The sequence below is a fragment of the Triticum dicoccoides genome, chromosome 3B, assembly GCF_002162155.2.
Source record: "Triticum dicoccoides isolate Atlit2015 ecotype Zavitan chromosome 3B, WEW_v2.0, whole genome shotgun sequence".
In the NCBI taxonomy this organism is placed as follows: domain Eukaryota; kingdom Viridiplantae; phylum Streptophyta; class Magnoliopsida; order Poales; family Poaceae; genus Triticum; species Triticum dicoccoides.
In genome coordinates, this window is record NC_041385.1 from 732,794,798 (window position 1) to 732,807,527 (window position 12,730).

At 44.5% G+C, this 12,730-nt stretch overlaps 1 long non-coding RNA gene across 1 annotated transcript; it reads right to left on the reverse strand.

Moving 5' to 3' along the window:
* Positions 1-10,662: 10,662 nt before the first annotated feature.
* On the reverse strand, positions 10,663-12,715 carry LOC119281988. The gene is made up of 3 exons (XR_005138596.1): positions 12,310-12,715; positions 11,381-11,979; positions 10,663-11,108 (listed from the first exon to the last, which is right to left on the reverse strand). It is a non-coding gene; the product is annotated as an uncharacterized LOC119281988 (long non-coding RNA).
* Positions 12,716-12,730: the final 15 nt, after the last annotated feature.

A 12,730-nucleotide genomic window follows, 5' to 3' on the forward strand; every position in this document is an offset into this window, starting at 1 on the left:
TCGTCTGCTCGACCCCCAGGTACCCCTCGCACAGGGTCACGAAGCCGGAGAGCTGGACGATGGCACCGACGCCAAGATGGTGCGGTTGGAGCCTGAAGAACTCCAAGAACACGCAGAAGAAGGTGCTCGCCGGCAGCCCAAAACCATGCTTGAAATGCGTGAGGAAGACAATGCGCTCCTGCCCCTCGGACCGGGGCTTCTGCTCGCCGCGCGGCAGACGGACACCAACGCCCATCTCCCGCGGCGGGCACCGTGAAGATCGAAGATAGGTGATATGTCATTGGTGGTGACGATCGAGCCCATCAAGGATCCCGACGGCAGCGACCTCACCGGAAGAGAAAGAGAGAAGATGGACGACGGAGATATCTCTGCTCGGGGCTGCGGGTGCAGCTGTGCATCGATGGCAAAGAGCAGAGCAGGAGCAGGGGGACAGGAGGGCGCGGGCAAGAATAATGTCCGCTCCCCCTTACCCCCCTCAATTTATAACCCCCAGTTCAAACGTGGGGGAGTAGGATCGTCTGCACACGCCCATTCCACTGCCCCGCAATAAGTGCGCACGTGCACACGCACTAACTGCTCGGGGAAGTGCAACTGGCCCCCAGACGCCGCAATAAATCCATGCGCGTGGGCCAAGGGCACGCGGCGGCGGGCCCCAGCCCGTTGCCTGGTCCCGTCACGCGCGTGGCCTATCAGGCCCCTCCGACTTTCGGGCGCCACATGGCGCCTACACGAAGCCCGAGGGATCGCCTCAAGATTCGATGGACTCCTTAGTTCCCGCCACGGCCGGGATGCCACGATCCGGTTTCCGAGAAAACCGGCACACAGTGGGTGTTACCGGACCATGCGCTCGCAGATTCCGCCTCTCTCAAGGGGGGAACTGCGAAGGCCCACTCATCCGAAGATGGCGGACCTTCACAGCTTCGGGGACTATTGTCGGGTGGATGAACCCCGGGCAGGCAACGGAACCCGGATCCTTTTCAAAAACAGCAGGGCCCGCATCGCCCCGCAAACCGGCACGCGCTTGGCCGGGTCTCTCGACCCGGCAAGGCCCGCAACCCGGCCAAGACCCTCAACTCGGCAAGGTACGTTGACCCGGCCGCAGCAGTTGGCGCAAGGCAACTCAACCCGGCGCAGCCATGGCTTCCCCAGCAAGCCAACCCACCCGTGGCATCCACGGCAACCCAGCCACGGGTCAGCTCCCGTCCCATCTAGGTCGTACGATGGGACGAGACCTCAACCACCAATGACCAAGACAACAGTGTCCCCGCCCATGCCTATGGTCATCCGGAGCATGGCAACAGTACCCCTTACCTACCCACTGACCAGGGCTGGCGTGGCAACAGTGCTCTCGCCCTCACCGCTGACGACAACAAGCGGCAGCCTGATGGAGAGCACTGTACACGACTCGACTCAGCCACGCCCTGACGATCGACAAGACGGCGCACAGTCCCCCTAGGCACGCGGGGACCGCACCTAGGGGAACCCGGCGAACCACAAGCCCATAAGCGGGACCCAGCCTGGTACCCCGGACACCAACAATACGGACCCACTGACTTGGCATATTACCATTGTAACCCTAGGTGGGTTGATCTATAAAACCCCCCAGGAGCCCACGCCTACAGAGACATGCGATACGAGAGAGATATGAGACATATGTAAGAGAAACACAGGCAAGCATAGGACTAGCCACCCGCCAGCGACACCGGGGAGAAGGAGCAGCCCAACCCTTGGCCAGCTTCCTTCCTCCTCCAATAGCTCCAGGAGCGACATTGTACTATAGATCATCCAACTAAACTCGGCACGACTAGGGGTGTTCTCTCTCCATAGAGCCCCGAACCTGGGTATGTCCGGCGTCCCGCGCCCGCGCATATCAACCTCGCCTCTGGAGCCCACCAGCGCCCTCGAGCCTCCTCCTCTCTTTAGCTATCCCTTGGCATCTGCCGTGCGCCCACCATGATAGTGCTTCAGCCCAAGAATGCCCGTCCCTACATATTATTGAATCCTCTCCTAGCGTTCCTTTTCTAGTCAGTCTCCCCTCATACCGTGATTGAGGGAGACCAGTCGGCTTAAGGTCAGGAATAAAGTCAACACAAAACCCAATGACCTCCTCTGTTTGATGGCCCATGGAGATGCTTCTTCTGGCCTAGCACGGTTATGAACATATTTCTTTAAGACTCCCATGAACCTCTCAAAGGGGACCATATTGTGTAGAAATACAGGTCCCAGAATGGCAATCTCGTCGACTAGATGAACTAGGACGCACATCATGATATTGAAGAAGGATGGTGGGAACACCAACTCGAAACTGATAAGACATTGCACCAAATCATTCTTTAATCTTGGTAGGATTTCTGGATCGATTACCTTCTGAGAGATTGCATTGAGGAATGCACACAACTTCACAATGGCTAATCAAACATTTTTCGGTAGAATCCCCCTCAATGCAACTGGAAGTAGTTGCGTCATAATCACGTGGTAGTCATGAGACTTTAGGTTCTGGAACTTTTTTCTCTGCCGTATTTATTATTCCCTTTATATTCGACAAGAAGCCAAACGGGACATTCATACTAAGCAGGCACTCAAAGAAGATTTCCTTCTCTTCTTTGGTAAGAGCGTAGCTGGCAGGACCTTCATACTTCTTTGGATGCATGTCGTCTTTTTCATGCACATGTTGCTAGTCCTCCCGTGCCTCTGGTGTATCTTTTGTCTTCCCATACACACCCAAGAAGCCTAGCAGGTTCACGCGAAGATTCTTCACCACGTGCATCACATTGATTGCAGAGCAGACTTCTAGGTCTTTCCAATAGGATAGGTCCCAAAATATAGATTTCTTCTTCCACATGGGTCCGCGTCATTCGGAACAGATTGTCCATCAGGACCCTTTCCAAAGATTATGTGTAAATCCTTGACCATATCAAGTATGTCATCACCAGTATGGAGGACCGGCTTCTTTCGGTGATCTGCCTCACCTTTGAAATGCGTGCCTTTCTTTTGACATTGATGGTTGGTCGGAAGAAATCGACGATGTCCCAGGTACACATTCTTCCCGCATTTGTCCAAATATATACTTTCTCTATCATCTAAACAATGCGTGCATGTGTGGTATCCCTTATTTGTCTGTCCTAAAAGGTTACTAGGAGTAGGCCAATCATTGATGGTTACAAACAGCAATGCATGTAGGTCAAATTCCTGCTGTTTGTTCTCATCCCACACACGTACACCTTTTCCATTTCACAGGTGTAAAAGTTCTTCAACTAATGGCATTAGGTACACATCAATATTTTTGTCGGGTTTCTTAGGGCCTTGGATGAGCACTAGCATCATAATGAACTTCCGCTTCATGCACAACCAAGGAGGAAGGTTATAGATACATAGAGTCACAGGCCAGGTGCTATGATTGTTGATCTGCTCCCCAAAAGGATTGATGCCATCTGCACTTAAACCAAACCATACGTTCCTTGCTTCACCTGCAAAGTCCCCCCACTTTCTCTCGATTTTTCTCCACTGCGACCCGTCAGCGGGTGCTCTCAACTTCCCGTCTTTCTTACGGTCTTCTTTGTGCTATCGCAACAACTTGGCATGCTCTTTGTTTCTGAACAGATGTTTCAACCATGGTATTATAGGAGCATGCCACATCACCTTCGCAGGAACCCTCTTCTTGGGGCACTCACCCTCAACATCACCAGGGTCATCTCGTCTGATCTTATACCGCAATGCACCACATACCGGGCATGCGTTCAAATCCTCGTACTCACCGCGGTAGAGGATGCAATCATTAGTGCATGCATGAATCCTCTGCACATCCAATCCTAGAGGGCATAGAACCTTCTTTGCTTCGTACATACTCTTGGGAAATTCGTTATCCTTTGATAGCTTCTTCTTCATTATTTTTAGTAGCTTCCCAAATCCGTTGTCAGATACACCATTGTCTGCCTTCCATTGCAGCAACTCTAGTGTGGTACCGAACTTTGTGTTGTCATCTTCACAATTTGGGTACAACCTTTTTTGTGATCATCTAACATGCGATCAAACTTCAACTTCTCCCTTTCACTTTGGCATTCTCTCTTTGCATCAATAATGACCCGATGAAGATCATCATCGGGCACATCGTCTGGTTCCTCTTGATCTTCAGCTCCCCCCCCCCCATTGAAGTATCACCGTATTCAGGGGGATAGTTGTCATCATCCTCTTCTTCTCCGTTGTCTTCCATCATAACCCCTCTTTCTCCGTGCTTGGTCCAAACATTATAGTGTGGCATGAAACCCTTCTCAAGCAGGTGGATGTGAAGGGTTTTCGCAGAAGAGTGATCCTTCGTATTCCCGTAAACAATACATGGACAATACATAAAACCATTCTGCTTGTTTTCCTCAGCCACTTCGAGAAATTTATGCAGTCCCTCAATATACTCGGAGGTGAAACGGTCACCATACATCCATTGTCGGTTCATCGGCGTGCATTATATAATTAAGTGTATCAAAAACCATTGCAGAACATCATGAATAGAGAAGTGACCAAATTAATACAAGTTCATCATCACATTAAAACTAAAGTACAGTAGTGATCAAATGTTATTACTGAAAATATAAATACATAAGTTCATACATAGTTCTAATAGAACAACATATAGCCCTCTAGAGCATCTAACTAAAACATACATTGAAACTAACATACAACTATGTAAAACATTTAAATGCAACAACAAATGCGATCATAATTGCAACTAAGGTAACAATTGATCCAACGGCATAATGATACCAAGCCTCATTATGAATGGCATATTTTCTAATCTTTCAAATCTTCAAGCGCATTGCATCCATCTTGATCGTGTGATCATCGACGACATCCGCAACATGCAACTCCAATTCCATCTTCTCCTCCTCAATTATTTTCAATTTTTTGTTCAAGTAATTGTTTCTTTTTCAACGAAATTTAACCTCTCGACAAGAGGGTGGGTTGGAATTTCCGGTTCACATACCTCCTAGATAAAAACATCTATGTCATGTTGGTCGGCATAGTTGTCATAAACACTAAATAAAACAAATAATAATAAAAGATAATATACCACATCTGAATCATAGACATGACGAGGGCCGACGGGGACGGATACCAAAACCATGGCACTATATAATAACAAACAATAATAAAAGTAAGAAAATTATACAAGTATCTATCTAAATCATACAAGTAAGAATTTTGTTCTTTTAAAAATAAGATAAGAACAAGAGGCTCAGCACAGTGGTGCCGGTGATGAGATCGGCGTGGGCGATCGATGGCGGTGAGGACGGGGACGGGACGGGGTGGACCGCCAAATCTAGACAAATCTTGAGGAAAATGGAGCCTGGAGGTCGAACTTGGAGAGGAGAAAGCTTAAGTGTGGCTCGGGCATTTCATCGAACACCTCATGTGCATACGAGGTGAGAGCAGAGCAGCACACACCTCATACACGCCGGGCGGCCAAAAAACAAAGGAGTGAGCGGGCAGGGGCGAGCATATATATATTGGCATCTCTTTAGTCCCGGTTGGTGCCTAGAACCGGGACAGAAGCCTGATCTTTAGTCCCGGTTCCAGCCACCAACCGGGACTAAAGGGGCTGCGCTAGGAGCGAGGTCCTTTGGTCCTGGTTCGTGTCTGGAACCGGCACCAAAGGTGTCAGACGAACCAGGAATGGCCCCCGAGGCCCGGCCGGCGCCCTGGCCTGATGAACCAGGAATGATGCACCCATTGGTCTCGGTTCGTAACAGAACCAGGATTAATGCTCTTATCTGGCATGTACCAAAACCCTGTTTTCTAGTAGCGTCATGTTGCCTCATGTGCTTCCTAAGAGCATTTACAGCTGGACACCCCAAACCTTCCTTAAATGTTCGGGCGGATAGCCCGGTCACTGACCGGTCACGAAACTTTGATCCAGACGGGAGCCTTAAATAGGCCTCAAACGCCCGGGCTGACCAGCACCCCTCATATCCAGCAAAAAAACGGGGCAGATATGGGGGCGTTCAAACGCGCCCGAGCGCGTCTTCCGCGTCGGACCCGGCCCACACTGGCCCACCAGACCCCACATATATTCCTCCCCAACCGCTCGCCGGACCAAACCCTAACACCTCCACTCCCCTCCACTCCCCTCTGCCACCCAATCTCACCTCTCTGACCGTCTCCGGCATGCCGGGTAGTGGATCTGACTCCGACCAGTCCGCATTGCACTCCGCCGCTCCCGGGAGGACATCGCCCGACTGACGGTAGGATCTGTTCGGCGGGACTCCATAGCGTCAACTCAACGGGCGCTCGGATCCTCTAGGGCTCGATCATCGCGGTCCCGGCAGCCGGAAAATCACTCCTTCCCATCACCAGTCGAGAGGACTATGAATTCCACCGGACCCAGTGTGCCCGCCGTCGGAAGGAAAGGATAAGGCCTGCCGAGAGAGAGTTCATTTATAGCAAAGACGAAGCGATAGTGGGAAGGGGGCAACCCTGTCAAATTCCTCTGTTGCTCCTAAAGCGTTGAAACTGTTCGCCATTAATGATAACAAAAAATAGGCATGGAAATGCATATGTACATAAGATTAATAAAATGACCATGCAACCCTTTATGAACAAGAGGAGATACAATAAAGTTCCGTTCGATGCGATTGAAAGCATTTGCAAGGTCAATTTTAAGTAAAGATGGCCTCATGGTTCCAGGATCTGAGTGCAAAAGAGTGGGTGATTTCTTGACCTATAATAATGTTATCACTCATTCTTCTAGCTTTGATAAAAGCTTGTTGCATCGGATCAATGTAATCTGGGAGATGGTGTTTAAGTTTATTAGCAAGAGTTTTAGCAATGATTGTGTAGATAACATTACAAAGACTAATAGGTCTATAATCGCTAGGAAGTTGAGGCACCAGCTTCTAAGGAATAAGTGCAATATTCGTATCACTAATGTGAGGAGGTAGAATGCTTGTTTGATAAAAAATCTTACCAGAGTAGCGACATCCTCACCTATCCAGTCCCATGTAGCAAGATAGAACTCGAGATTAAAACCATCCGACACCGGTGAAGCATTTAATTTCATGCCCTTGAGTGTCCGCAAAATTTCCTTCTTATCCGGTATAAAATAAGTGGAATCATTAGACAAAGCAAGAGGATTTGAAGCTAAGAAGGGCCTGCCAATATGAGGGTTGGGCGATGAGAAGATGTATCTAAAGTAGTTAACAGAAGTGTTTGCAATCTGCTTAGGTTTAAAATGGATAATAACATCTTTTTGTTTAATAGAAACAATAGTATTTCTTTTCCTTCTCTTGAGGACAACACGATGAAAATAATCGGTATTTCTATCGCCGTCTCTTGCCCAGTGATATATATTTTTTGGCTCTTTGCCTATAGAATTGAGTGATCTTGGTGAGGTTTTGTTCAAATCTTATTGTGAGAGTTGATTCAAGAGCATGATCTTGCTGCTGAAGAGGCATCATTTTAATGTTGTTGATTTGTTCTTCAATTGATTTGAGCTCCAGTTGAAGAGGCTTTTTTCTTTCTGCACCATCTCCTTAAGGAACCTGCGAAAGAGTGAGTACGAGTAGAAAAAGGAGATTTTCTGAATTAAATAATATAATTAATAATTACTTCTAGATTTGACGTGGCACTATATTATCTACTTTTCTGTTACATTATTGGTTTATATGGGATCTCACCTTGCCGCCCGTCCACCATGATCCTCGTGTCTCGTCTGTTGCACGAGCATATATCTTTTGTCCGACTAGGACTCTTGTATAATCTTTTTCTAATCTTTTCCTAATAATCTCTACCTAATCTATTCTATCCTAATAATAAAGCAAATAGTGTTTCTGGTCGTCCGTTCAAATAATTGCCCCCGAATTAGCTATAATTACCCGCTATGCCAACCGTAAGTTAAGAAAACGATCCGGTTTTTATTTTCAAAGGCGCCGCCGCCGTGGTTAGTGGTTTTATATCGGCGATGCCCTATTTATGACATAGACACGCTAACATCGTGGTGGCTAGAGGCTGTTGCTTCTACACAGCAGACAAGGGTTCAAATCCTGTGTAGTACCCCTTTTTTGCCTCCTTTTCTGAGGCACCTCCTCCACACCTTACGCCTTCATGGGCCGGCCTACTGGCTGTGACGCTCCTGTTTTTTTTTTTCATTTTGTCTTTTCTTTTCTTTTCTCATTTCTGTTTTAGTTTTTCCTTCTTTCAATTTATTTGACAATTCCAAATTATAAAAAGTTTTCAGTTATAATTTTTTAGAGAAACTACAAAATATGAGTGATTCAAAAAAAACTTCAGGAAATAATTAAATTTTCGCTGTTTCAAAAAATATTGGTGATTTTACGAAACTGTTCGCAAATTATGAAAAATAACAATCTGGAAAAACATGTCAGGAAGCACAATCATGTTGATGATTTTGAAAAAAATGATTGTGTATTCAAAACATATTCGTGAATCTAGAAAAAAATGTCCATGAATTGTTTTAGAAAATATTCAAAAAATTATATGTCTTTTGCGGAATTCAAAAATTCAGCCCCCAATTTAAAAAAGTCATCAATTCAAAAAATGTTAGCTAAGTCAAAAAATATTCATGAATTCAAAAACTATTAATGCATTTCAATAAATGTTTCTCTAAACAAAACAAATGTTCGTGATTTTATAAAGATGTCCTAATTTCAAAAGGATGTTTGTTGATTCAAAAAATTGTTCGCCGATTCAGAAGTATTTTATGTCTAGGATTTGATTATTTTTTGGAAAGCCTTTATATGTCTAGGCATTGAGAGTATTTCGTGGTCGATGAGATTTCTTTTTAAAGATTTAAATATTCCCTTGCGCAAGACAATGGCAAGTGTTTCGTGCAGTGACAAGCTCATTGCCTAGGGATTTACCACGTCGAATGCATTACGATCACGTGGACATTGAGTCCATCATCAACGAGAGTGAGAAGAAAAATATGTGGCAACATGGTGAGCCACCGTGTTAAAATAGAGAACACTCATATGTCTGGATATTAAGTCATACTTATTTGGCTAGCATGTATTTTTTGTGTCTTCCGTTGCAACGCACACCCCCTAGGGGGATTGACTACCGACATCATTAAAAATCTTTAGTCTATTTCTTTTTTGTCATAAATTTGATGTTTCGTGTTCTTTGCTCTCTTGCATCATTTATTCTTAATTATCAATCTGTAAAACTGATGACATATTGGTGCAATTAGCCTGAACTCGAATTATCTTATTTTGGGTCTATAAATTTTCTGATTTTTTTGTTGTTCACCCGTTGCAACGCACGGGCACTTTTGCCAGTAATAATAAAGCACGTAGGGTTTCTGCCCATCCGTCGCGCCAATTTGCAAAAAAGCCCCTGTGTTTTAATGAAATCAACCCGCAGTCCAGATTTAGGTCACACCGAACCGTTATTTTACAGTTTTTCAACCCCCCGATGTTTTAGGTATTCCATTCGCGGACCATAATTAATTCAAACAAATGCTTTTCTATACCATCCATATCTTTTAAACCGTAACTCCGATTTAAACATGTCATATATGAATTTTGATTAGAAAAATATGTAGAATATGAATATAAGATTATTTTAACCTGTTAAGTATTTATAAATATTATTTTGAAAGATATTGAATTCAAACAAATGGTTTTCTAAATTATACGTATCTTTTAAACCGTAACTTCGATTTTAATATGTTATATATGAAATTTGATTAGAAAAATGTGTGAAATCTGTATATGATGTTAATTTTACCTGTTAAATATTTTTTTAAATATTGTTTTGGAAGGAAACTTATAACTATAGCGCACGATCCATTTTTCTTTCATACAGGAGGCGATCCGGATTGCAAATAAACACCCACTATAATCATATAGGGAAAAGAAAACATCGAGAACTACACATGCATACCTCTGAATACGTCGCAGGGGAAAACAACAGATTTCTCATCACGAATGTGAGAGAAAGCGAGAGAGAGGGAGAGGGAGGACAGAGGAAGAGAGACGTCTTAGGATTAACCACATTCTAACACGTTTTGGTTTGTGTGAACATTAAGGCCACTGCCGGCGAGGGTGGGAAGAAGGATAAGCGGCAACACAAATATGACGTGTCACTAAAATAAAGGAGATGGACCTATTATGGTCTTGAGTGATGGTTGTTCGGTTAAGAGTGTGTATTGTGTTTTTTCTCCCGTTGCAACGCATGGGCTCTTTTGCTAGTAACTAGTAAGCTTGCACGTGCAACGCACGTCTCCATTATAAACACAAAAATCATTAGATTTTTTTGTTCAAATTTAAATTATATTGTATAGTAATACTCTATATGTACAACTAATCGACATGGAATAAACATCAGAAATGATTATCTTTTCAGGATGGTCAGGTTGGAATAGAAAGCACTATCAACAAACTAAAAGAAAGTCATGTTCTCAAGTCAGGTTCAGTGCAGACATTGTTAACAAAACTATTGCAATTAGTACCGGGTAAAACTTCAGAGAATCTTTCAATTGTAAGTGTGCACATACAGCGCACACCATGTGATGGCGTAAGTGTTTCCTTTTTTCTGGAGCAAGTGCTTCTGATGTCAAGGAAAGTATACACAACCAAGTTAGGCCTGATGTATTTATGGTTTCATAGAGATATGCCCATACACTTGTTTTCGTCATTAAACACATCAACTACACAGTGTAGCAATGGAAATTACAACAAGAAGTTGGTGCATTTCTTAATTTGACGTTAACAAAAAAATTCAAACATTCTTAAGCCAGCCAGCTATGAAGAAAAAATGGTCCGAGACAAATTAACAAAATTTTGTCTCTCCACAAAAATGGAAGTGTAAATTATGGCACGAAATAAGATGGTGCAACCAACAAACTGGTACTTACAGGTGATTGCTATGCACAAAGGCATGGATCACAGTTCACATCTCCATAATAGCATTTTGGCACATCGTTGACTTTTTTATTTAGTGTAATATTTTCCTTCCCAAATATGAACTTCGATTCCTCGTTATTCTGTGATTCCTCATAGTTCCGATTACACTTCCACATGAGCGCCTCACGATAATGAAGGTATTGGATATCGGCGACCATGTGAAGCCCCCTCGTGAGCTAGATGTTCTCCTTCACCCTAGTAGCGACATTCATGTTGCATTGTCAGCTAAAATAATAAAAATGTGATAAGTGCTGCAACTTTTCAATCTGAAGATCTATGAGCAACGTTTCAAAATTAAGATCAATGACGGCGGAGAATATTCATATGCTCCAAATTATATGTCTTGTGTTCCTACAGACCTAAAGTACAAGCCATGCTACTATCTTCCTCTAGACAAGCATCATTTCTGAACCTTTAGTGACATGAAAAGTCTGACAGAAAGCTTAATAAATGGAATTTCATTGTACCTATTTTTTTATAACTTGCCAAACCTCAATGGATAGGGATCATAGAACTGCAGTCCAATTATACCGAACATACATCCCTATAACCATTTATTTCATTGACTAAAAATCTGCAAAAGAAAGCAGCAAAACATGCATTCTTGCTCATGCAACTTAGTCTGGCAACCATATATAGAGTTAATTGCTGAAAATATTTGTAGAACCTTATTCGACGAATACCGACAACTTGAGCCAATTAAATCACATATGACAATACAAAATATGATGAAATCGATTCGTATGTAACCTATCAATGAGTGAAGATAAAATCAAGAACAAACTGACTTCAGGTAACCAATGAGAACATATGCCCTTGAAATAAAGTCGCTGAACTGTTACTTCGAGCGGAAAAAGAACCATCTTTTATGATTAAAATCCCCCACCCGGAGCTCCTTTGGTAACTTCCGAATCAGTTAACCTTTATAACAAGTTAACAACTAAGTCAGAATAAGAAAATTATACAAGAGATGCATCAATTAGTACCACGTTGCGTCGATCACTTGTTTCTGGGAATATTACCACAAACATCATGTGCTCACAGCATCCGCAGTACAGACCAGACCCTGAGAGCAGTTCGAGAATCAATAATGGAGAATAAGAAGTATGATGAAAAAAACTGTTCAGTAAGCTCTTGTGACAAATTTCTACAACAGCTGAATCACAATCCTGCACATTCCTCCTCCACACTCTGCTAGAATCTTGATCAGGGAGAGAAAAATAATATAAATTCGAAGCATATAAAGAACAACACCAAAGCAGCGCTTCGAATCTGTAAACTAACCCCCAAAGTACCCCCAAGTAGTGCAATCGGTGCACCCCAAGTGTTGATTACAGCGTTAACATCCAGATCTATATGCATGCAAATAATCGCAACATGGATAAATGAATATTACCTACGGTCCTATTGGATCTGCACTTTTTAAGAAAAAAACGTGTTGTGGCGGATGCCTCAGCTCAAGCCGTTCGCGCGGCGACGGCGGGCTCACATGGCAACGGCCTCAGCGGAGGCGGGCTTGGGGCGACGGCGGGCAGGCTCCCGTGGTGCAGCGGCTGCGGGTTCGCATGGCGGAGGCCTCAGCGGAAGCCGGTTCTCGCGGGGACGGCAGGCTCACATGGCAACGGCCTCAGCAGAGGCGGGCTTGGGGTGACGGCGGGCAGGCTCCCGTGGCGGCGGCGGGCTCGCGTGTAGGTGTAGGGCGGCCGCGATGTTGCGGGGAATCAGCGTGCAGGAGGACAATCAGATCTCGAACAGGGGAGAGGACAAGATGATCGTGGAGGAGGTGACGGAGGAGCTTCCACCTACTCGACGGCACG